Source organism: Manis pentadactyla, chromosome 2 (genome assembly GCF_030020395.1).
Source record: "Manis pentadactyla isolate mManPen7 chromosome 2, mManPen7.hap1, whole genome shotgun sequence".
Lineage (NCBI taxonomy): Eukaryota > Metazoa > Chordata > Mammalia > Pholidota > Manidae > Manis > Manis pentadactyla.
The window spans coordinates 128703989-128731643 of record NC_080020.1 but is presented as its reverse complement, the minus strand read 5'-3'; positions in this window follow the sequence as shown (position 1 = coordinate 128731643).

Below are 27655 nucleotides of genomic sequence, written 5' to 3'. Positions count from 1 at the left end.
ACTTATCCCCATTTAAAGGAATTTCAGAAAAAAAAAACAAGAAAATTTTGGCAGGATCAGGGAATTCACTGCATTTATTCCATGCAACATGTCCTTTCAGTCTGTATGAAAGTCCAGTCCCCTCATAATGACATTAAGGTAACTGAGATTATTGTAGAGGGATGGACAAAATATCCAGTAAGAATAAGTTAAGATATGGTATGAAGCAACCAGTTAAATCCAGACATGTGACATTCTAGAGGACAAGTGGCTCAGACGCATCAACAATTCAATGTCACTAAAAAAAGAAGACTGTTGTACATTAGGGGTCAGCAAATCTTTTCTGTAAAAGGTCAGACAGTAAATATTTTATACTTTGTGGGCCAAATGGCCTCTGTCACAACTACTCAACTCTGACTTTACAGAATAAGGCAATGATAGGCAATCTTAAATAAAAGAGTTTGTCTGTGTTCCTGTAAACTTTATATACAAAAACAGACAACCTGAGGGATTTGGCCTGCAACTCTTGTTCTAAATTATAGATTTAATATAACAATAAGATGCAATATATAGTCCTGATTCAGACTCTTCTGGGAACAAACCAGCTCTAAAGATATTTTGGGTATAACTGAGACAATTTAATATGACTCAGGTACTAGAGGGGATAGTTTTATTTACACAGAAAGACAGAAAATGTTAACTGACAAAAGCAGATCATTCACTACACATTATATATCATGCTATTTCATTTGTTCAAAAATATATATGCATAAACGTTTAAAGCTATATTTATTAAAGTGCTACTAGTGTTGGACATAATAGTGTTTTAATTTTTCTTTTTTCAATTTAAAAGTTGTTTACAATTTATATTCACTGGTTTTGTAATACTGGAAGTTCACTTTTAATTTTTTAAATATAGAAGAGAATTATTTAGTGAAAATCTTAAAAAATTAGTATATTCCTCCAGTGATTAACATAAAGAAAACCTTAAAATTGCATCTTTTAACTTTTGCATAATTTTTATGATAAATTAACTATTATCACTTTAAAATATATTTTGTAGAATAAACCAAGGGAAAGATGATCCCACAAATAAATAAATCTCCAATTGTTTTAGACTTTTTTCCTAGTTTTTGAAGGGTTTTGGAATTGTCCTCAAAAGAATAAGACACAGGCTTTACACAAATTTGTGACTTATAAATCACATTTATTATTGCCTACAGAAATTTTCATACCTAATGTATGCAATGAATTATGTGTAGCAATAAATGTGTGTCATTAAAAATATATATAGCTGTTAACTCTGGATTTTGCATTTTATTAAAGAAATTCTGTAATGCATTTCTAAGTGGCTGTCATTTCACATATCTGAGGCTAAATGTACACAAGGTAAGCATTTCTGAGTAAAGTGTATAATTTGATTCAGTTAGTTTTTTATTTCTTTTTCCCCTTATTAATATTTTCTTCCTATAATAAATTTGAGCCTGTGAGCGCAATGCTTGCATAGGTGCCATTACTCTATACAGCTGCATAGTAGAGAGTCAAAAGAAGTTTCCAGGTCAGATGATGACAATTTACTATACAAGTGCTAAACATACTTTTCCTGCACTGTGGGATAGTGGCTTCCACACCAGCACAAGGAGCCTTCTTAGATGACCCATTAGACCCCCGTGGACTTCCCATTTCCTCTTTGAAAATGAAGGAGCTTGGATACTGTCATCTGTAAGGGCACATTCAGAGCTGATACATTATGGCTTAGTAATTGTGTATCTCATTCACTCTCCCTTCACCTCCCACTGTTTCACTACAGATGAAAGAATAAACATGGCAATAAACACAAGGTAGCTGGCTCCTTCTGTCCCAGTCCCAACGCCATCCTGTCATCCTCTATTTGTCCAAAGCCATTTCCCACTATACCTCTGCCCTGAGCAGCCCAGACCTGCTTGCTCCTTGCCAGCTCTCAAGGACCCACCCATTCCCTACAGTTGCACCCTTACATGCACAATTAAAAAATGATTATGTTTCTCTTCTTCATCGTCTTCTGCAAAGTCTCTGTGTGGACAGGTATCATTGTAAGGGCAGCAGGTTGGGTTTATGAATTCTGACTGTCAAACTTTAAAGCTCCTGTGGTAAGCTCTACACAACAAGGTCGCCATACTGGTGACTTCTTCCATTCTCTCCCAGTCTCCCCTTTTTCAGCCTGCCCTCCTCTTTCTGTGTCATTCCTGTGACGACTCAGCCCATGAGCAGTCCCTATGTAACTCTTTGACACTTAGAGTGGATAATTTTTAATGTCCCTGTCCTCTATGCATCATAATCATTTTAGTATTTTTAGTAGTAATCACAAAATGAAATAATAATAGTAATGGCCAGAAAAGACAATGACAATTTTCCTTTATGAAGGTTTGCATATCAAACCATGCCCTCCAAACTTTAAAAATAAGTATTGCAGTACAAAACAGAGAAAAGGTCACTACATTGGGTTGAACTGTGGCTTCCCAAAAAAATACATCTATTCCTAATCCCTGGAACCAGGGTCTTTGAAGATATAATTCAATGAAGGGACTCAAGACGAGGTCTTCCTGGATTAACTGAGTGATCCCTAAATCCAATAATAAGTGACCTTATACGAAGAGGAGAAAAACACAGAAACAGGAGATAGAGGCAGAGACCGGAAAGGGTGCCAGCATCCACAAGAATCTGGGGAGGAGGCATGAATCAGATCCTTGCCTCTGAAAGGAATCAACCCTGCCAAACTATGGGCAAATAAATTTCTGTAGCTTTAAGCAGCCCAGTTAGTGGTAGGAAACTAATATAGTAATAGATTAGTACTTTTTATTACCAAAATAAAGTAGTTTTTGAGAAAGGGCAAAAGACTTCAGCCTACATATTGATCCATCTCAGTAATGAATAGCAGTGTAACACTTTCTACCTTCAAGCCTTAACTTTGCAAATCTGTCAATGAATTCATCAACATTGATCTACATATATGCATACTCAATGCAAAACATAATGAGATTTTACCATTTATGCTCAATCATTGTTGATCAATCCACACTTTTCATTTTATTTTAGAAGTTTCTTTCACATGAAGCCACAGACCTACAAGTAGTTAGAAAAAGTCCTAAATGCCAGGATAAGGCTGGTAGACTTTCATAAAAATCCTATTCACAATAAATTCCAGAAACCACAATACTATCTACATCTTTGCTATCCTTTCTAGCAGGTTTTAAATTTCTCCCCTGCCAGAAAATTTTCAACACACATGAAAACTCTGAGTGGCCACATAGGAAGGTAGAGTTAAAGTCACCCAAGTTTCATCTTGACAACCACAAGCTAACGCTGCTTTGAAGCTACTCTTTAAACCGGGGAATGTCTGGCATCAAGTAGTGAAAGACCCAAACCCTACACAAACTCAGCAGTCAAGCAGTTCTGAAGCTTTCCTCTGAAAGGACGTTTAGTAACCGTCTGTGCTGCAAGCTGACGATACAACTGTAGGTTCTGGAAATTAACTTTCACGTAGAATACATTTTTCATGAAAGGATCCAGAATTCACCAATGTGCTGATTGGAAGCTTACATCTGCATTTTAGAACTTCAATGATAATTGCAGCAAATGTTTAGATGTTCCACCCTCACCGCGTTTTCGGAGAGGAGTCATTATCACTGACATGGTTTGGAAGTGGGGGTGCATGGTGATAGCAAAGAGTAGATCCACATGTACTTCAATTGTATTATTGTTTACAAGTTCTCTAAATAACGCACCCTCTTATTGCCTGAAAGTTGGACCTTTCCTACCACCTTCTCCTTTCCTGTTCCACGGTCAGGAAGGACACGAGAAGGAAGAGAGAAGTTGTATTTATATCCTAGGGTTGCCCTAAAAAAGAATCACAAACTGGGTGGCTTAAAACAATAGAAATTGATTCTCTCCCAGTTCTGAGACCCTAGGTAGAATCCTACTTTTCCTCTTCCTAGCTTCTGGTAGTGGCTGTCAGTCCTTGGCATTCCTGGGCTTGGAGCTGCGTCCCTCCAGTCTCTGCCCCTGTCTGCACGTGGCCTTCACCTTCTGCCTGTGCCTGTGTCCAGGGTGCCTCTTCCTACAAACACCAGTCATGCTGGATTAAAGGCCCACCTCTGACTTTATCTTCATTACATCTGCAAAGATCCTATTTCCCAAAAGGGCTGCCTTCACAGGTTCCAGAGGTTAAGTAGTGAACATAGTTTTGTGGGGGGACACAATTCAGCCCATAGCAGAGGTTTACAATTTTCAGATCTTATTTACTGTGAAATATTTTGCATTTTTTAAGGGAGAGATCATCTGGGGTAGCTCCTCATTAATCCTACAGATGAATCATTTCAGATGGTAACAATTCCTTTTTAGCAGTAAAATATTCAAGGGGGTCTATCCACATATATAAAAAACAGGTGTTTTTCAGAAAACCTCGAATACTGATTTCTCTAAGCTATCTGAAAAAGAGGCATGGAATTTTGTCATATTTTCTTTTTTCTGGAGGTTGTTTTTATTTCTGTATTAATGGAAACATTGCTTTATGTTAGTGTGTTGATTTCTTTTAACACACATACTTACACTTTTCCCTCTAAATTTTAATTTGAATAATTTCAGTCTTTTAACTTTTCTTTTTACTTAATGAATAAAACTTTATCATATATCTTTAATTTCTCCATGAAGCCTTTGTAATTTAATTTTTTTTTCCTGTCCGGCTTCTCAAAAGATTGGGAGGCCACTTAGTCTTAATTATGAGGTCTTGTAAAACTCTGTCCCTCCTTTTATACCTTCCTTCTCAATTTTCTTAAAAACTTTAAACATTCACATGTTTCTTTAACATAGAAACCTTTTCTGTAGTGTGGTGAGTTCAGTATTTGTAGATATTTATGTCCTTCAATTTTTCTTACGTTTCATCATTTTAGTTCCTTAATACTCAGAACTGGAGGCTCCACTAGCTGAGAGGAGGTAACCCCTTCCCAGCATGGCTGGCTGCCAAAGACCCTGGACTTCATCACATATAATAAAAATAACAGTGATGTCATATTATGTCTGTATAATTTATGCCCTGACTACTGCCTAGAATTTTTTGGAGGAGTTTATAGAGAAATTAGATATTTAATAGTCACATTTCATGACCAAAAAAAGGGGGGAGGGTGCCTTTTCATGGAGGAGTTTATCATGTGGATTTTTACCTGAATAACTGGACATTCACTTAGCAATTTTAGAGAAAATGAAACATTTTTTTAATGCTTGTATTTATGGTTCAACCCCACCCTCACCCCTTAATTAAGCGAACATGTAAAACTAATTAACTGGAGGCATTTCTAAATATAGCCCAGAGATGGAGCTTTTTCATAATCTATCATGGTGCAGGGTCTGAGAAGAAGAAATTAGATCTCTGGGTATCATCTGTGTAGACTTCTGGTGAGTTGAGGACACTGAGAGCAAAGGTCAGGGTCCAGCTGGGAACAGAGCTCACCCTGCATGGCCCAAATACAGAGGCTTTAAAGAAGGGACTCCTCACAGAGTTATGGGAAGAGTTATGGGAACAAGCAAGAGGTGGTGAGGCAGGGAAGATCAGGCACAGCAAGATGTCTTTTCAGTCCTAAGGCTGGACAGGCAAGTGTAGCAATCCATGTCCAAGGCGCCCAGCGAGGAAGGATGGTGGCTGCGGCCACTGAGGGAATCGGCTGCTGAGAGAGAGGAGCAAACACCCGATCTCTCTCCTCCCACTTGGTGCCCCTTCCAGGGTTCCTACATGGCCAAACCCAACTGGAAGGGCAAAGGAGCTCCAGGGTTGTAGTGCACAGATACCAGTCTTCCAAGGAAAGAGCAGGACAGAGAAGGCAAGAGAGTAAATTTGGCGGGGAAATGGAGACCAGCCAGCCTACCAATACAGCGAATTAGCTGGTTGGCAGAAATTAATCAGCCCTAATGTGCTTACATTTTGTTGGCTGTGCACAGGTGTCATCCAACAAACTTGGGTCCCTTCGTATTGCAATTGAGGCTGAACGAAGTGGCATAATTTTGAGTCTCTCAAGTTTAAGTTCAAATGGGAATTTCACACATTTTTACGGGACTATTGAAAAGCAGAAAATAGGAGTGAATGAAATACACATAGGACTTGACCCTCATTTGAATCACTTTCAAAGTCACCAGGACAGGCCAGGGTTATGTATTTTCTTGATTTAACCCATTGTCGTCAATAATGGTTGTCTGATCTAAATGTACTAAATGTCTGGCTGTGTATTCCACCCCTGAAAACCAGGGGGACACTCCCAGGCAATTGTCAAAGTGTATTTTCTCATTTTATCTCACCAGACTCTCCCAAAGTTGGCGAGAGGTCAGTAGGACAAGAAAGCAGAGAAATGTAAACCTCTGTTATGAGACAGACTCTTCAAATGTCTGACTTTGTGCTTTATGCCCAAATTCCTGACAAGAGGTATATCACTCAATGCCACACAGTCAGTAATAAACAAAACCAAAATCAAAACCCAAGTTGGCTTATGCCCAAGTTATTTCCAGTGTACTACACCCATTTTAAAGATAAGTATGTAGGTGCAGAAATGCCATCTATCATATCAACACTGGCATGGGAAGTGGTAGAGCCCAGAGGAAGCCTTACCCCGAGCAGGGTCTGGGTAAGGCACACCCAGGCACAGTACATGTATAGTACACTGGGTTCAGAGAGGATGGCCACAAGGACAGGTTGGGCTGTCGGAAAGAGGAGAGCCTGCCTGGAGGAACGGCGAGGAGGCTCCGAATGAGACGGGCTGCTTTCGTCTTAACTGCTTACTGCACCGTCCTTAGGCACCACACGCAATGTGGCCAGCGGGTCTTCTCTGACCTCAGCCAGGGTTCCTTTTTCTGCGGGAAGGCAAGGTAGTTCACTCTGTGGTAACAGTCCCAACACAAATCAAACAGGAGACAGAGAAACCACGGCCCCAATTTATGTTGCTGCGGTGAATTGTGAGGTAAGCTGTGGTAAACATGCTATGACACCCAAGTGAAAAAAAGAAACACAGGAAAACTAATGGGATTTCCCATGCCAGTGGAAAGTTGCATAAGGAGATGCAAACCTAGAAGGCAAAGAATACCATTAATATGAACCTAAAAGTAAATAAAGACCAGAGACCCTGAAGAACGCCTGCCATGGTGTAAATATCATGCCCTTTAACACAATTGCCAACTTCAAAATAGATTGTTATTGAAAGGCCAGTGTGGTGAACAGTGGTATTTTCTGTGCAGTGAGAAAGGACATCTGTCACTGTGTACGTGAGACCTGATGAGGCTGACACCACCAGCAAATGCATGACACGTGGGGGGGTGCTGCAGAGTTAGACTATGTTATATGTTATTTCACATAGGCCATCCCACTTTTTCGTATATGATTATTTCAAGTTATCAGTTAAGAAACTTGGATTGGTCTTTTAAACAAAGAAAGACCATTGTCAAACATATTAATAAGGATCCAGTTCTACTTTTCTTCCCTATGGTAATCAGTATTTTTAAGCCAAGGGCTTCTTCACTTTTTCAGTCACTGGTGCCTCATAGGAAGAGGAAATATAGCTGAATTTTACAAATGTATCGATTTCACACACAGTCATCTTTGTATGTGGAATTTATCTAGCAATTGCTTGTATTCACAGAATAAAAGTAGAATCCAAAGCCTAGAGATCTGAATGGCTTTCAATCGTGAAAACTGGAAGGGGGACCTTAAACAGTGTGTTAATTGGGAAATTGCAAGGGAGTCTTAGAGGCTGAGGGGGCAACTTCTGACCCCTCTGTGAGCTAAGGAGGTTCACTGCAGCAGCTGGAGGGGGAGAGTTAAGCGGCATGTTTGTAAATGCAATCAGAGGAGAGCACTACTGGCATATAAAGCACTGATTCTCATCAGTGGGTCTCCATGTGCTGTGTGCGTACGTGCAGACAATTATTACCATCACTATATATAACTCCAGTCAGTCTGAGCTAGGAAAGAGCAGCTGTCTCCCACAAAACAATGTGCCTCTGAGGAGTCTCTAAGCAAGTCTCAGAGCAAGGCAAAACAATCAGGACTGATTAAAAGGGTAGCGTTTAACGGCAGTCAAGGCAACGCAAAGGGGGAGAGGGAGGGAGCGATCATTACCCCTAAAATCAGAGTTGCATCGCCCATAGGTATTACTACACCCTGTCATCATACTGATAGCTGTTTACAGTCATGATTACTTATTCTAATGAGGAAATTAGAAAGTACTTTGTTATACCACATATCTGGTTATGCAGGTATAAATCATGTCATGTTCCTAATACAGAGTATGAGGTTCCTCCTTAGACATTTGCATAAAGTTCAAGCACAGCAGGGGTTAAGAACTCAAATTATTAATGTCCTCTCTGAAGTCATTGCCCTGGGAGGTTTTAAACTTCTTCCATGATGCCTTCCAAAGCTTTTTCAATTCCTGTTTGGGAGTTTCTATCTCTCTCTGTCTTACACACATAAATATGTATGTGCACACAAATATACACACATACATGTGCACGTGAGAGCTAGCTGGTTACAATATGGTCATTCTGTAACTTCATTTGTGATTATTTTTTGCCAAATGTATATTATCTAAGTTTGTGTGTCATCACCCAATAGTAGTTTACCCCTTTTTCTGTAATAATAAACACCCTGATATGTAACCAGTATATAGTACATGGCCACAGAGAATAAGGACAAATTTCTCTGCTTCCCATGCAGATGGGCATAGACACATACCCAAATTCTGGCCAAGGGCGTATTAGTAGACATAATGCTAGTGCCTTGAAGACAAGGACTGTGCTCACCTCCTCCATCCTCCCTCAGAATTGGGTGGGGAGCCATCAGGAGACAGATCATGGGTATTACACGAATGGTAGATCAACCAGATAGAGGGAGACTGCTCGCCTGGAGACCTAGCAGAGCAGTCAGGAGACCAGCCCAGACTCCTACATGAGGGAAAAATAAACTGTCTCACCCAAGATGTTACTGTTTTGGATCTGAGCCACTTAAAGACACAGAAATCCTAACTAATAGAGGTTTTTTTTTATTAATCTATCCTCGCAGTAAAATAACCTGTCATGTGACTCAATGTTCCAAAAGTCCATGTGAGGCAGTTCTTGAAGAGGGGCTGCAGAAAATGGCTCTGGCACAAACTGTGTTGTCTGGCGTCCATGTGAAAAGGACAGTAATCATGTGGAAGATTATATGAATCAGTTGCATTACTTTTCAATTATGTAGGTATTATGTTGTAGTTGTATAAACACACCTGTGAACCAATGCAGATCAACAGTAGGATGCATACCAATCACATGTGCTTTAGAATCTCTGTCATCACCAGGTGACACAGGTAGGCATTCTTGTCACCTCACTGCATTGGTAAGGAGGCCCAGGAATTTCAGAACTTCTTTCATAATCACATGAACTCTCTTAACAGTTCCATTAGAGTCTGTCAGCCTCCATATACCATTATACCTTCTACTAAATGTACTAAACTTACTGGACCTACTAAAAGGTAAGCAATCCCTATCTTCCTAAACATGATTATGATTATATCTTCTGATCCTCTGTTTAATCAACTGAACGTTGAGTTCCAATTTCTAGTAGGGATTTACTATCGGAAAATCTGGGAGGCCCCAGAGGCAGGGCTGACATTAAGGGCTTGTGGGGCAGTAGGACCTGGCTGGGTGTTGACAGTCATCATCTGTTCCTGTATTAGGTATTGACTGGTGTCCTTGCCACCCCGATTGTTAAGTATTTTGCGTACCTCCCATATCTACCATTGTCCGTAGGGCTTTACTCTTGTCCCAGCTGCTGGAAACATGGAGTGAATGAGACTGAGCCCTCGGGTGAATCCCCTCCTACTCCAGGCAACAAATGTGGGAGAGAAACCAGCTTTGTGAATTGATATCAGACAAAGCTCTGGAGGAATGCCTGAAACCAGGACTGGATCAGGAGCATAACTGAAAAGAAGTTACTTTCTAAGGTAAAAAATAACCTCAGGGGAAAAAAGGTAGAGGTTCTTCTTTGGAGATAGCAACATCATTTCTGGCTCAAGGATTTGTACTTTTTGGTGTATCCCACTGGAACACGCATCTCAAAGGCTTTAAAGGTTGTTTCTGGTCTCTTCTCAGACTCAGTAAGGAAGAGGGAGCAAATCTGAAGTGAGAATGTAGAAATGGAATGAGAAGTTGGCTGCAGACACCTCCAGGACAGACTTTCAGGATCCAGTGGAGCCCGTTCAGAGGTCACAGCGACAGCACCATGACTGTCTGGGCAGGGGGGATGTTCAGACGGTGAACAGGGTTTAAGGCCCTCTCCTCCTTTTTCTCCTCAATTAATTTTGAAGGTCCTTCCTTTCTCCTGGGCTGCTCAGATATTGATTGTCATTATCTGGAAGGGTGTGCCAAGGAGAACAATATCACAGATGCTAAGAGGAGTTTGGTGGGATTTTTAATTTTAATTTTGAGATTTTATTTATGTCTCTTTGTTTATTTGAGGGCATCATGAAAACTGGGTTTAAATTTTAGATTTTTTTTTTGGTGGTGGTTTTTAGCTGGTGTCTGTTGGTGTAATGTGGAAACTTTCAAACACAAACAGAAGTAGAGAAAACAGCACGATAAATTTCCAATTTCAGCAATTTTGTTTCATCCATAGCCACCACCACTAACCACATGGATTATTTTCAAGAAAAACCTTAGACAATCATATCACTTTATACAAGAAATAGTTCAGTGTATCAGTCTAATATAAAAACCAGAAAGTGAATTATAGCTTACATTGAGAATATTTCTCCCTTTCTTTGCAAGAAAAGTACAATTCAGATCCTACTCATCAAAAAAACAAAGTATGAGTGTACTTCTCTCCCTTGCTCACTTTTTTTCTGCCTCCAGAATAAATTCAATCATGATAAATTACTTAAACTTTCCTCCTGGTGACAGTGGAAATTCTACTGGTTGCCCAAATGAAGTCAGGAAGAAATAGTGTTATACAGCATATGGATTTCTTTTCACATTAAGCAAGAAAAGGTAAATTCTTACACTGTATAAATCAGAAGTCCAAAATGTCCCTTCAGCCAAGCTGGTTGGTCCACTACTAGTACCCAGACCCCTTCCCATGATGTGTAGGTCCCAACGTGAAGCTCCACTTTCATTCGTTGCCGGTTAGTCCTTCCTGCACTTAGCCTCCAGGTCATGGGTCTCAGATGCCATGCTTACTGCTCCCCCTCAGGAACCCATATGGCTCCCTAGTGCCTAGTAGTCTTCTACCTGACTGCTTTTATGAAAGAATCTCCACTTAACTGTGACTTCTGCCCTTATCTCATGTCTTCACCTCTGCTTTCCAACCAGATCAAGCTCTTAAATGCAATAGTCACACAGTTTCCCCTTCCTTTGCCTTTAAGCACTTTTTCCCCCTGTGATGCAGTTTTCCCCTTTGGGTGTAATTTTTCCTGTTTGGACACTACTGTTCCCATTTAGGTGCAATTTTTCTCTTTTGGATGAGGTTAAAGAGTAAGACAAAAAAATTACATCATTTTTAAAATAAGGAATATCACAGTTCAAATGTTCTTTGGGAGCAGGAACCAAAGCAAGGGTACAGTCCCATTAACAGCATTAATCTGAGATGGATTCAGCTCTTTAGATTGGGTTGAAGCAAAGAGTAATGCCTATCCTACTCGCTAACCTTCTTAGCTTTTGCCTTATAGAATTGTAGTTTCGTGAAATATGATTTGACACATAAATTATGTGAAACTGTATAATAATTCATGGTATAATGGAGTGTTAAGTGAATATAGGTCTTAGACTCATTCATTTACTCAGTCATTTCTTTCTGAGCAACTATTATGTTTTAAGCATTGAGGCCTCATTCTAGGTCCTAAGAATATGTCAGTGAACAAGGTAGACTATGTCCATATATTCATGTAACCAAAATTCTACAGGAGAATATTGAACGCAAACAAGGAAGCAAATAAATATATCATGTAATCTCAGGTGCCAATAAGTGCTACAAATCAAAATAACCTCAGATTAAAAGAAAGGGATCAGTGTGTGGGGTGGCCATTTTAGCTAAGGTAGTTAAGTGACCCTGGAGAAGAGACCTGAAAAAACTTATAAGAACAAGCTCTTTAAAGCCCTTTCAGATGACTGTTCCATGGGAGGGACTAAAAGGTACAAATCCCTGGGCTAGAAATGATCTTGGTGTATGCAGAGATCTGCAAGAAAGCCAGTGTAGACAGACTAGAGTAAGCGACGGGGATAATTGATAGGTGATGAGATCCCTGAGGTGGGCAGGGGACAAATCGTGTAGGGATGTATGGGTCATATCAAGGTGTTTGGATTTTGTTCCATGTATGATAGAAAGCCATGGATTAGGTTGGATGCATACTGACTTACATTTTAAAGGTTTACCCTGTGGACAGTATGATGTTCGAGCAGGGAGACATGGTGACTTGGGCTAGGGTGATAGAGGGGAAGTGATAAGAATTAATTTGGATTCATAAATATTCAAAGTAGGCCCAACAGACTTTGCTGATGGATTAGAAATGGCATATGAAGGAAAATCAGGAATCAGGAGTCAAATCCTGGATTACCGACATGAATAACTAGAGGAAGAGTGGTTTGGGAAAGGTAATCAATTCTGAGTTAGAAATGTTAAGTTTGAGACACCTTTCAGACCTCAAGGAGAGGATGTTGACAAGGGAGTGGTTATAAGAGTCTGGAGCTCAAGAAAGAGCTTAGAGAGAGAGGCATAAATGTTGGGGAGATCACCGTGTAGGTATATTTAAAGTTAAGAGATTTGATGAGATCAAGTAGAAGAATTTTGAGAAGTGAGCTGAAGAACATTCCAGCATTAAGAGAGGGGTAGAGATAATAGATTCATCAAGACTGTGAAAGGGAGAAAGCCAATAAGGTAAACGAAAAACAAAAAGTTAAATCATAGGAGGCAAACAGTGTTTCAAGAAGGAAGGAGTGGCTGTGTCAAATGTGCTGAGAATTCAAATAAAATGGGTATCAAGGATTTTACATCGGCGTGGCAAGATGGAAGTCTTGAGCAACCTTGAGAAGAGAAATTTCAGCAGGTGGGGTGAGTAAATAGGGACAAAAGTCTAAATAAAGGGGAGGAAAAAAAATCAGAGGTGAGGAATTAAAGATGGGAAACAGACAATTCCCCTTAACGGAATTTTGTGTAAAAGGTAAGCAGAAGTGCGGCAGTTGGAGGAGCATCTAAGATCAAGGGAGGATTTTTTAAGCTTGTGATACATAGTAACCTTTCTGTTATACTGATAAGATAGATCCAGTGGAGAGATAGCAATTAATGATGTAGGGGGGAGAGAGAGAGAGAGAGAGAGAGAGAGAGAGAGAGAGAGAGAGAGAGAGAGAGAGAGAGAGAGAGAGAGAGAGAGAGGCAGGAGCAAAGTCCTTGAGTCATGGAGACAGGATAGGATCCAAGCACAGGAAGAATGGCCTGAGATAGGAGCAGGCACCCTCCATCTGTCCACAAGACCACAGGCAGAATAGAAGGATTAGATGCCATGAGGTTGATCGATTTGCTGGAACAAAATGAGATTGTTTTCTGATTGCTTTTATTTCCTAAATGAAATGAAGAGTGAGACAATCTGTTTGGGAGGAGAGGAGAAAATGTCAAACAGTTGTCACAGAGAATTGATTGATTAAGGAATTGTAGCATATTTCTGAGGTCCTAAGTGAAATTCTTGTGGCCATGTGTTTTCTCCAGCAACAGTCACCTGTTCTGGTGCCAAGGGGAATTGGTTTCAAGAGTTGAGCTTAAGCAGAGTTGGTGTTTCACTAGGCAGTTACGAAAGAGGGAGCAAGGGAGTGAGGGTTACTGTAAGGGAGTCATTATAGTGGGTAGAATATAGAATCTAAGCTGCACATAGTCAGTAGAGAGATGTACTAGGACAGTAAAAGAGGTCAGTTCACTAGAAGTCTTCCTAGAGAGGAAGAGCTCTTGGATGGGAACTTTCAGGGTCAATGAGCTAGGAAGTAAGGAGGTAGTGTCAGGGCATGAGACCCTCAAAATCAGGATTATGGTGGTGGTTCAGTTATTCAGTTACTAATTATGACAAAACCTATATAACCATTCTCTAGAGCTGAGCTATTCGATATGTTAGCTAGCAGCCACATGTGACCACTGAGGACTGAAATTTGATGGCTAGCTCAATGCTACAGGTGTAAAATACATATTAAGTTTCAAAGCCTTTTTATGAAAAGAAGTAAAACATACCATTAGTATTTTTATATTTATCATATGTTGAAGTGATAATATTTTGGGTAAATTGGATCAAATAAAATGTGTCATTAAAATTAATTGCACCTGATTCTACTTTTTAAATGTGGTTACCTGTAACACTTAAATTTGGCTCGCCTTTGTGGCCCACATTTTATTTCCTTTGGACTACACTGTTCTGGAGTGGTTGTGTTGGGTGAGGGAGAAGGTCTCTGGAAGTAAGGTGAACGTAGTGAGATGCCAAGTGTTAGGTGGACCGTGTCAACGAATGCCAAGATCACCAGGAATAGTGTTGGAGAAAAAGGCCACGGACCAGGGAATGAAACCTCCAACGGATGAGGATATTGGTCAATAACTGCAACCAGGAAAAGTAGCAAGTGAATGAATTGCTGAGAACAGACTATTCATTAATGACAGTGGGTGGGCGATTCCAAGAACTGTGTGACTGGCTGAAGTTGGGGAGGTATGGGAAGCAGAAGCTGGTAAGGATGGGTTACCTGGGAAACTTGGATCTCTAGTAGCTTGGAGAGCATCATAATTAGACCTGATGCTCCCATAAACATGTGGATGACCTGGCTTACTTTCAACTCTCTCTTGGATTCAGTCTCTTGGCCCTTACGGGGTGATAGAGGCGGTATCATTGTGTGGATGACATTATTGTGTGTGCACACCATGAACACAGTAGTGGTGGAGGCCAAATGCACAGAGGATTTTTGTGAACAATAGCTGGCCCCCAGGCTGTATTTCGAGCAGTGCTGTTCAGGCTGTAGCTTACGTATTTGCTTTATGTAGTGAGTTGAAGAGTATCCTCTCCTCTTCACAAAATTCATGCCCATCTGGAACTTCAGAATATAACTTTATTTGGAAGAACAGTATTTGCATATGTAATCAGTTAAGGGTGAGACAGAATCATCCTAGAATTAGGGTGGACACTAAATCTGAAGATTGGTACTCTTAAATGAAGAAGAGAAGACTGAGAGACACAAAGAGAAGGTGATGTGAAGATGGAGGCAGAGATTAGAATGATGCGTCTACACCCTAAGGAACGCTGGGGATCGCTAGCAGCCACTAGAAGCTAGCAGACAGGCATGAGATGGGTTCCTCCTCAGATCTTCCAGAAGGAACCAGCCCTGCTGACATCTTGATTTTGGATTTCTGGCCGCCTGAGCTGTGAAAGAATAAACTTCTGTTGTCCTAAACTGCTCAGTTTGTGCTGATTTGTTACTGCAGCCCTAAGAAAATAATACACTTGGTAATAAGCTTACTGGGGAAAGAGTCTAGGGTTTCAGAGTTATATTCTGAGAGTCACCCCTGATGCTGAGGTATGTCATCAGCTGCTAATAAATATATTTTGAATTAACCCAACCACTTCTCAAGTCTATAGGTGCAAGATTTCTCAGACGTTTAAATTGCCCATATAAAGAAAAATGCAAGGAGCCACTTAAATCCATTTCCCTGCTCTAATACACATTATGAGAGGGACACAAAAGTTGAGTAACATTGTTTCAAACACCTGAACACAGGAAGATAAATCCTTTTATTTACCACACTCCCCCCCCTCAAGTGTTTGTAGAGCCAGGAAGACTGCATATATTTTTCTAAATGGCTGTTCCACTGAGGTCAAGTCCCTTATTACCCTGAGAAAAGCAAGTTCAGGAATTCTATTAAAGTTCTGAAAAATCTTAGCCTCCATTCGGCCAAGCATTTTTATGAAGTCTATTCGTCCTTTGGGAGAGTAGAACACAGCCATAAGAGTGGTATTAAGTTTGTTATTGACAAAGCCATTTTCTACCCAAAGATCTGAATCTCACTTTCTGGATTGGAAAATGGCAGTAGTTGCAGGTTGACAGCTGGACTATGTTGCCTTGAATTGAAGTGATGCTTTTTACCAAAACGTTCTTCACTTTAGGACTTTAATGTTTTGGGAAAATTATTTAGAGGGTATTTTGTTTGTTTTTTACCAGCTGTCTAACCAGGTAATCTCCCTACCACAGAAAGACACAAAAAGAAATATAATGTGCTCTTGTAGGTGGGGAAGGGAGACCTGGGAAGCGTCAGCCATTGCCTAGGCCTAAAAGGCTTTGGGGAAAATAAGACTGAATGATTTAAAAGGAGTGAGACAAAGACTGTTTCAGCCTTGTGGGGGCAGGGTGGGCAGAAACTGGGGTACAGGAAAGACGCCTACTTTATCCTTCCCCCAGTTCCCTCCAAGCATGAACATGGCTATCCTCTCTCCATCTCTCTCTCCCCACTTGCTGTGGTAAGTCTGGCATCTTTGACTTTGAGGATAGGGGAAAATGGAAAGAAGAGGAAGATGCTATAGTTGGAGAACAATGGGAGCAGAAAATGTGGGGCTAGAAAGACGAGGGGGTAAGATTTACTTTTGCTTCAAGTAAAGCAGTCTAATGAAAGTTGCAGAAAGAAAGTAACACAGGGTTTTCTTCATATCCCCTCCCCATCGTCTCCTCAAATATTAGTGGATGGGCAACCAGAGAGGGCTGGGGGGAGAGCTGGTGGAGGCCATGCAGACCGGCCCAAGTGATGAAGGCTCTGCTTTGACAACTTTCCCCCAAATGTTCCCAACAGACCTGGCTGGATGGGAGCAGAATGAACCCTCTCCCTCCCCTTCTCAGGTTTTTGATCATCAGGGTGGAAAGGAGAATCCACAGGGGATGCTGACTAAATGGGTTTACAGTAGAGTCACCTCTCTTACCTCTGTTGCAAGGTTTTTTTGCACTTTTCTCTACTAGTATGTCTATTCATATTTTTTAAAGATTTACAAATTTGCACAAGAGAGAGCCCTGTGGAGTTGTGAGCTGTAGGGGATACTTAGTCCAGCGATGCTATTATTACTTAAAGTATTTGGAGGGCTCCTTTCAGAGCCTATACCAAATTCTTTAGGAACTTTAACCTTTGAGTATGGATGAGCTTCTGGGGTAAAATCAGAAGTCAATCAGAAAGAACAATGGAGCTTGCATGATTAGATTACATGATAACCATTTTTGTAAAAAATACAAGCTCACAGAAAATATGAAATGACCGTATGGGGAATGTCCAGGATTGGCGCAACTACTTTGGAGGACAATCCATCAACTTCTGGTAAACTTGGAGATACAGAGACTACTCCTGGGTGGCTCTCCTAGAGAACTGTCCATTGTATACACACAGAGATATATACAATGATGTGTGCAGCATTGTTTATAATGGTGAAAAGGAATATTTATATCATGCAATAAATACCACAGCAATCAAAGCCACATGTATCAACATGGATGAATCTTGAAAGCCTAATTTTTGACAACAGAAAAAAACGTTTCAGGTGGCAATATATAGTGGTATGCAATTTATATAAAGTTTTAAAAATCTGCAAAGCATTTATATATAGACACATATTAATGGAAGTATGAAAACATGCTTGGGAATGATGAACAAGAAATTTAGGAGAGTGCTTAAATGGACAGAATTTAACTGGTGAAAAGCCAAGGAATAAGGAGGCATCGTTTATATATGATATACGTCAGGTTTTATTTCTTAGGGGGAAAAAAGGAAAGAAAAATCAGAGAAAATATGGAAAAATAACACAATTTGACAATTGAGTGAAAATCTGAGTGTTCATTTTATTATAACCTAAACTTTTCTAATTGTTTGAAACATTTCGTTTGGGTGGGGGTTGGGGGGAACAAAGACAATCAGAGGAATATTTCAGTTGTTCTGAGTCAACAGAATCAGAGACTTTCAAATTACAGACTAAAATATGGGACATACACCCTTGCTGGATAATTCCACAAAATCAAGGACAACAAATAGCAATAAAATAAGCCAAGATTTTCTTCATTTACTATCAGTTAAGCATCCTCTTTCAGGCTTCAGATACTTTGGGATATTTTCCAAGTCATTTGGGGAGCATCTTGTCCAGATACTGCTTTCTAGTAAAAGATCAGGACAAATGCAGATTTTTTTATTAGAAAAAGTCAATGACCATGCCCTTTACCAGATGGCAGAAACTTTCCTTTACCTTCACCTAGCTAGCCTTTCAGTCTGAGTCTATTCTACTTCGTAAACATTGACAGTTCCCATCTGCCTGAATCAAATGAATCTGTGACTTTTTCAAGGCTTTCAGGGGATCTTTGAGTGGCTAAGCCATTCATTCAGTCATTCAACAAACATCTGTTGAGCAACTACTATGTACCAGGCAGTGTCTAACAACAGACACAAAACCTCTGCCTTCCTGAAACTATCTAGTGAAGGCAGTCACAGTGCCATGGAGGTTTTTAAGAGAGAGCTGAAAGGGAAACTGGAGTTGTGGGGAGAACAAATTCTATACTGAGGTACAGTGGGCAGTGTAGACCTTTCAGAGAAAGTGCTGTTTGTACACAGAACTGGGAAGGGCTGAGAAACTAAGCTACATATTTTTCTGGGATAAAAGACTTTCAGGCAGAGGGAGTTCCAATGCAAAAGCCCTAATGTAGGAGCACGTCTGAAATGTCCCAGGGAGTCCAAGGCAACCACAATGGCTGGAGCAGAAGAACAAAGGGAAAGAGGAAGATGAGATCTGAGAGGTGACAGACACTCAGGTTAGGCTAGGGTGAGGCAGTGGTCTTAAGCACAAAATTAAGGGGTGCCCAAAACTCAGTCCTCAAGAAGATACTACTTTACAGCAATATCCTTTAAAAATCAAATGAATACAAAAAATTGGTGATGAGCAAAAATACCAACATTTTATTGAAGACAGGATCAACATCTGATTCAGTTTACTGATTTTTCCATTTGCCTCTGTGGGTCCACAGTGGGTCAACCTGGCACTGATACTAACCCTGTCTTCATTTAAAATTTCGATATGTGCTTCATCATGGATTTTTTTGCATTTGTTCTTTCTAAAAATATTTCAGTGAAATATTATTTATATTGGCTCCCCCTTAAGTTTTGTCCTTGAGTCTTTTACTTCATGAGCCTCTAGTCTCAGCCTTGTAATCATTCTGTAATTTAACAAACACATCCCCTGCCTTTTTAATAAAAAGTGGACTTTATTTTTTAGAACAGGTTTAGATTTGTAGGAAAAATGAAAGACAACAAGCACAAATCGTTCTCATGCAAACCACATACAGTTTCCCCTATTATTAACATCTCACTTTAGGATGGTACAAGTGTTACAATTAATGAACCAATAACTATACAGCAATGCCCCCTTATCCATGGGAGATATATCGCAAGAGCCCCAGTAGATGCCTGAAACTTTGATAGTACCAAATGTGTATGTACTATCTTTTTTTCCTACACATACATACCTATAATAAAACTTAACTTATAAAGTATAGTAATAGATTCACAATAATTAGTAACAGAACAGTTATAACAATATACTGCTATAAAAGTTATGTGAATGTGGTCTCTCAAAATACCTTATTGCACTTCTTGCCATGCTGTGAGGTGACAAATGCCTATGTAATGATATGAGTGAAGTGAATGTAGGTATTGTGACTTAGCATCAGGTACTACTGACCTTCTGATGATCCATCAGAAGGCGGAGCATCTGCTTCTAGGCTGAAGGCAACCGCAGAAAAGTGAAACAGTGGAAAGTGAAACCGTGGATAAGGAAGCACTACGATACATTCTTATGAATTTAAGTCTGTTGTTTATTCAGCTTTCCTTAGTTTTAACTAACGTCTTTTTCTCTCCCAGGACCCCATTCAGGGCACCACATTACATTTGATCCTAGTGTTCCCTTAGGCTTGGCTGTGGCCATGTCTCAGATTTTCCTTGTTGACCTTGACGGCTTAGAGGAGTAACTAGTCAGGTATTTGGTACAATGCCCCACACTGGAATGAGTCGTTGTTTCCTCTTCCTTTCCATCCTGGAATGCTGTCACTATTTGCTGCCCGTACTTGCAAAACGGGTAGTTATGCTCTCCCTTCTCGAGAGGGAGGAAATAAATTCTCCTGCAAATAAATTCTCATGCATTTGTTAACTTAGTCATTTATTTCCATCAGTTTGGTCTAGTGGATACTTATTTTATATTTTGGGTTACAATCCAATGCTTCTTTATTTAATCTGTGCTCAATTTGTCCCAGTTTTGGCCATTGGGAGCTCTTTCGGTTGGCCCTTGTTGCCTCTTTGAACTGCCCTAACATTATGGGATTTTTTTAGTGGGGAAGGGACACGTCCTTACTTTCTGATGTTACCAGACGCTCTCAGCTGATCTTGTATATTTCCTGCCTCAGTGCCAGAAGTCATTTCTGCAAAGTAATGGTTCCTTTTATCTGGAACTGTTATTAAAAACCAAGACCTGGATTCTTTCTGTGCCATTGCTACTGGGATGCTCTCCTGACAGGAAAAAAAGAATCCCTATTAGTAAGGACTCACAGGGAACTGGGGGAAACTGGTTGTGATTGGGTTTGTTTTCATGGGAGTTATGAAAAATAAAAATAATAGCATTTCTTTTTCTCTACAGACTTTGTTATGTTCAATAATTTCTCTTTAGTCTATCGAAATTCATGTAAAATTTGGTATTCAGTCTTTTCTCTTTGAACAATTATCTTTATATCGACAAAGAAAACCATTCCACTAAATTCAGCAGACTGACCAGCTGCAGGGTCACGTGCCGCCCTGTCAGATGCAGGTGGATGCAGCCTTGACACTCACTTTGCCCTGCTTCTCTAAATCGCAAGGAAAATTCAGCTTCTTTCTTCTTTAGACATGTCACATTCAACTGAAACTAAGACTTGTCATGAGATGTTGGGTTCTTATCTAATCCCACTGATCATATAAAGGGAAAAGCATTTGATGGGAACAAATCCAATCGCAACCAGTTTCCCCCAGTTCCCTGTGAGTCCTTCCTAGTATCAATCCCTTATTACATCACTGTGTTACCTCTAAAATCATTTTGGCCCTGAATTATGGATCTTACATTATTTATTTCATCACCTCATTAGCACAACATTAACAGTCCTTCCCAGTCATGTGACAATCTCAGCCATTTCTTTGAATTGTTTGAAGATAATGGAGTCACTAGTATTTTTATACTTTATCTGTGGAGGTAGAGGCAATAAATTCCAAAGCTCTTCTGGAAAATAGAGGCAAACTTGTTTTTATGTCTTCTAAAATTTCAGACCTTAGTTCAAATATTGTTACTAATGATGACCAATTATCATCAAAAATGGTTTTTAGAAATTAAAGGCTACCTTCTATAGGGAAGGAGAATCCCTGAAGTTCAGTTTTGGTGATAGTTTCCACTGTTACAGGTGCACTGAAAGGACAATTTATCACAGCTTTTACATACGGAACAGAATTTTATTCTCCTAAGCAGTTCTTAGCCTTCTATTTTATTTAAAAAGTTTCTTTTAAGTGACTATGCCATTTAGAATTTCTGTATCTGCACCTCAGCTATCCAGATATATTTTTGATAGTAGAATAACTAGTCAGGAAGACCTGCAGTTCCAAGCCCTCACTTTTTAATGAGAAAATGATTATAAAAGCTTTGGGAAGAAAAATATGAGTGATACTGAATCTGCCCTTTGGAGGTGATGAGTGTGTTTATTACCTAGATTACGGGGATTGCAGCACAAGTGTATACATACGCCCAAACTCCCTAAATTGCATACATGAATTATGTACAGATTTTGTATACTAATTATACCTCAAGAGACCTGGAAAAATAATACTGTATCTGCCTTAAAAGTATATGGCCTCTTAATTCAACTGAGAGGCAGCCAAAACCATAAGTTAATTGGACAATTTCAACTTGGTGTGAAATAAGCATGTGCTATGGCTTGGAAAGCTGTCTCCCCAGAATTCATATGTTGAAATCCTATTCCTTAGTGGTATTAGGAGATAGGGGCTATGGAAGGAGGTAAGGCCAGGAGGGCAGAGCCCTCACGAATGGGAATAATCGTCTTATAATAGAGGCTCTACAGAGCTCCCATGCCCCTTCCACCAGGGGAGGTCACAGGGAGAAGGTGCCAGCTATGATCTAGGAAGGGGGCGCTCACCAGAATATGACTGCGTTGGTGCTTTGATCTTGGACTTCCAGCCTCCAGAACTGTGAGAAACAAATTTTTGTTGTCTAAAAGCCACTAATCTATGGTATTTTCTCATAGCAACCCAAATGGACTAAAATAGCAAGCAAATTAAAGACTAAAACCTCTTCCCTACATAGAAGGGAAATCTCTTTGAGATTTCCTTGAACATCCTAAGTACAGGCATACCTCAGAGATAATGAAGGCTCTGCTCCAGACACCGTAATACAGCTAGCATCACAACAAAGCAAGTCAAAATAGTGTTTTGGTTTTCCAGTGCATATAAAGGGTTTACATTATATTATCATCTATTACATGTGCAAAACATTATGTCTACAAAATAATGTGTATACCATAATTAAAAAAAAACGTTTACAGCTACAAAATTTTAACCATCATCTGAGCTCTCAGCAATTTATTATCTTTTTGCTGGTGGTGGCTCTCGGCTCGAGGCTGATGGCTGCTGATTGAACAGGGCAGTGGTTGCTGGAGGTGGGATAGCTGTGACAATATCTTAAAACACCACCACAATGAAGTGTGCCTCCTCTGTTGACTCTTCTTTTCACAATCTATAGTATGCAGTTCATTGGATAGCATGTTATCCACAGTAGAATTTCTTTCAAAATTGGAATCAACCTTCTCAAAACCTGCTGGTGCTTTATCAACTTCGTTTATGTAATATTCTAAATCCTTTGTTGTCATTTCAATAATCTTCACAGTATCTTCACCAGTAGTAGATTCCATCTCAAAAAACCACTATATGGCTCATCCATAAGAAGCAACAACTTCATCAAGTTTCATCAGGAAACTGCAGGCATTCAGTCATGTCTTCGGGCCCCATGTCTAATTCTAGTTCTCTTGCTATTTCCAACACATCTGCGATTAGCAGTTACTTCCTTCAGTGAAGTCTTGAATGCCTCGAAGTTTCCACTGGGATTTGGAATCAACTTCTTTCAAACCCCTGTTCAAAATATCCTGTTGATATAGTGACCTTTCCCCATGAATCACAGATGTTCCTAAATGCATCCAGAATGGCAAATCCTTTTCAGAAGCTTTTCAGTTTACTTTGCCCAGATCCATCAGAGGAATATATCTATGGCGCTATAGCCTTAGGAAATGCATTTCTTAAATAATAAGACTTGAAGATTACTCCTTGAACTGTGGCTGCAGAATGGATGTGGTGTTAGTAGGCATGAAAACATTAATCTCATTGCACATCTCCATCAGAGCTCTTGGGGACCAGCACACTGCCAGTGAGCAGTAATATTTTCAAAGGAATCCTTTCTAAGCAATAATTCTCAACAATGGGCTTAAAATACTCAATAAACCATATTATAAGCAGATGTGCTATATCCAGGCTTTGTTCCATTTATAGAGTCTTAGACATAGTAGATTCAGCATGATTTTTAAGGGTCCTAGAATTTTCAGAATGATGGATGAGCATTGGCTTTAACTTACAGTCACCAGCAGCATTAGTCCCAACAAGGGAGTCAGCCTGCCCTTTGAAGCTTAGAAGCCTGGCATTGACTTCTCCTCTCTAGCTATGACTATCCTAGATGGCATCTCCTTCCAATAAAAGGCTCTTTCATCTACATTGAAAATCTGTTGTATAGTGTAGCCACTTTTTTAATTACTTTAGCTAGACCTTCTGGATAACTTGCAGCTTCTATGTCAGCACCTGCTGCTTCAACTTGCACTTGCATGTCATGGAGATGGTTTCTCTCCTTAAACCTCATGAGTCAACCTCTGCTAGCTTCAGACTTTTCTTCTGCATCTGCAGCTTCCTTACCTCTCTGCAGCCTTCATAGAATTGAAGAGAGTTAGACCTTGCTCTGTATTAGGTTTTGGATTAAGGGAATGTCGTGGCTGGCTTGATTTTCTATCTAGACCACTAAAACTTTCTCCACATCAGCAACGATGCTGTTTTCCTTTCTTATCATTCATGTGCTCACTGGAGTAGCAATTTTAATTTCCTTCAAGAACTTTTCCTTTGTATTCACAACTTGGCTAATTGGTGCACAGGCTTAGCTTTCAGCCTGTCTCAGCTTCCAACCTGCCTTCTTCACTGCGCTTCATCTTTTCTGGCTTTTGACTTAAAGTGAGAGATGTCCAACTCTTCCTTTCCTTGGAACACTTAGAGACCACTATTAATTGGCCTAATTTCAATATTGTTGTGTTTGAGGGAGTAGGGAGGCCCAATAAGAGGGAGGAAGGGGAATGGCCAGTTGTTAGAGCAGTCAGAACACACACAACATTTATGGATTAAGTTTGTTGTCTTGTATGGGCACCACTATGGTGCCCCCAAAACAATTACAGCAATGATGTCAGAGATCTCTGATCACAGATCACCATAAAAAATAGAAAAGTAATGAAAAGTTTGAAATATTGTGGCAATTACCAAAGTGTGACAGAGACATGAAGCGAGCAAATGTTGCTGGAAAAAGTGGCACCAATAGACTTGCTCAATACAGGGTTGCAACGAACCTTAAATATGTAATAAAAGGCAGCATCTAAAAAGTCCAACAAAGGGAAACACAATGCAGTGAGGGATGCCTGTACATAGATAGGACAGACCCACCTGGAGAAGATCTGGATGGTAGCTGGGTAATTCCGAATTTACTTAGGTACAATCCATGGTTAAAACAGAAGGCCGAACAGTGGGAAGTAAATCCCTTCAAAGCACCCAAGAGTCACTGTGGATATTCCTCACCTTCCTGAAGCTCAAGTCAGATGATTCTATTTTCAGTCCTCATGTCTAATAGAAAAAGAGAAATTAATAATAATTTTAAAATTGTAACTACTGTCATCTTATAGTGAGAGGCATGGATGAGAATTAGGAGAACTTGCTCTTGACATCAACAATGGTGTCCTTGATAAATGATGTCATTGATAAATCTGGATATGAACTCTGTCCCTGTGCTTTCGATCATATCATAAATGTGTCAAGCTTAATGAGTAGGGTGTCCTGTATCTGTGAATGGAATACTTTATCCCATATTATCAGTGCTTTGCAGTAATTACAGTAGTTAGCATTAATTAACTAGCTGACCACTGGTGGAGTAATAAGTCTCGTAGGTCTTCCTGAAAACATTACTTACAGGGAGATCCCCTGTGTAAGATTATAGTATTGTTCCTGATCATTCTGTGCCCTAGAGGATGATACAACCCTGCCCGTGGCCCTGAGACTTGCAATGCTTCCCTGTGGAGTTTGGTTCCCTGTCCTGTGCTGCGTGGCCAAAAGGCTGGCTCTGGCCAATCGAACATGAGCAGAAATGATATTCATCCTGTCAGAGTAAATGCTGTAAAAGTCATCACATGCTCTCTTCTCCCTGCCATGAAAATGCAAAGTTCTAAATAAAAACTTCTCCTTCAGTCTGAAAGCCCAAGAAATAAACAGTGGCTGTGTTGCTGTCGTTTTGTTTTTGTTATTTTAAGAGATTTGAGGACTGTGTGTTACTGCAGCACACCTAGTGGAAAGTGGCTGATGTAATTAGTCTGTATCAGGTATTTGTACTTTACTTTCAACCACTTGGCACTGTCTCCTTCTAGCCTCTGCTCTGGCTACCAGTTCTGTATATGCTTCTGTTTGCTTCCTGCAAGTTCCATCTGAGAGTGCCTTGCTTGGATCTGGCGACACATGTCTTATTTCTGCCTCGGGGCTTCTCTGTCTCTGCAGCATGAGATGTCCATGGGAACATGCCTGACATTCTGGCATGTAAACTAAATATGCAAGGCGTGTTACTACCCATGACGCTACCCTTAATAAATGCTAAGTAATAAATAAGCTGGAATCGGTGGGGAAATTCTTCTTTTCTTTGCCCTCATGTCATCAGTTCTGAGGCACATTTCATAAGAATTTCCAACAGAATAGAGCACTGACTACCTGGAGGATTAGCCAACTCAATAATGCATCTCTGTACTGGATGCCGTTTTTCTCTGTTTCATTCCCTTCATCCTGTATTCCTGCTCCCTTGAATCACAGTCCCAAATAAACTATATGGACACTATGAGCCTTTGTCTCGGGCTCTGCTTTTAACCCAGGGCTCTTACAGTCCTACTTTTCCATTTGCTGTAAATTTCATGGTGAGTGGCACCTGAACACTTTGGTCCACTTTCTGCCCAAACCTTGGCTGCTTATTTTCAAAATTTCTTCTCAGTGTTTAATTGCTTGTGTTGATTCTAAATGATGTGAACATTCAAAGCATTTTTTAGTATATAGGGGCTTCACCATTTCTTTTGCAATCTGACCTATAGAATAAGCATCCTTATTGCCCTAACAGAGTAATCCAAAAGTGGAAATAAAGTAATTTAGAAGTCCTTAAGTTTATGTTTGAGTGAGGGACCCACTGGGTTTTCCTCCATGTCTGAATCATTTTGCAGCTGCTGGGTCACTGTCTTCCAAAAACCTGATCTTATCTTTGAAGTATTGAGTCCTGATACTTTTGCACATGGATTCACTTCTGCCATCCTAAGAATACATATACAATCACTAGAATATATCCCTATCAATGCATTTCCTCCATACAAATAAAATCAACCTGAACATTCACAAATGGCTCCCAATGGGAAGGATAAGCTTCTCTGTTGTCATCACTACTTTGCTTAAAAGACAGATCTCTAAATAGTATTGTCACTCTGAAAGAAAGAGCATACAAATCCTGACATTATTTTCATCACTCCCTTCTTTATTTGTGTGTGAGGTCATGAGGTACAAGAACAAAGAGAGAGTACTGCTAAGTGGATGGAAAGCCCCCCAAAAAATTCAATAACTCAATGCAAGACTTCAAATGCAATGATTCCTGCAAGTCTCCAAGATGCGTGTGTGTATGCATGTGCCCATGTGCATGGGACTATATATGCATATATGTTTGTGTGTGTGTGAGTGTGCCTGTGAATGTGTGTAAGTACACACTCATGTACGCAGCATTAAGGACTGATTAGAAGAAGAGCAGCATCTGAAAGATCTTCAGGGGAGACTGACCAACTGATGAGACAAGAGCAACCATGGAGCTTAAGAATGAGGATTGGTCCAGCTCTTGGTTGAGCTTTTAGCCAAATAACGTTTTATGTAGTGATATTGAGTAATGTTTTGACAGTTGTCTACCATGGATCGAAATGGTAACAGCTGTCAGAGAAGTGGACTGCCCACTGTAGTGAGGGTAACAAGCTCGGCTGTCTAGGTGGAACCCACAGAAAGCACAGACCTTTTCCTTTCTCCCTGTTGACGACAGGCAGCAGAGACAGAGATCAGCTCTTCTTGTGAGTCCTGTTGACAGGACCCATTTACTGAGGAGATGAGGTCAGGGCTTGGGGTCAGGGTAACGTAGCAGCTCTGTAATGATTGGGACAGGGAGGCATGCCTCGTGGGCCCCTCATTCCAGGCAAAGGAGCAAGTGTAACCTTTTCTGTG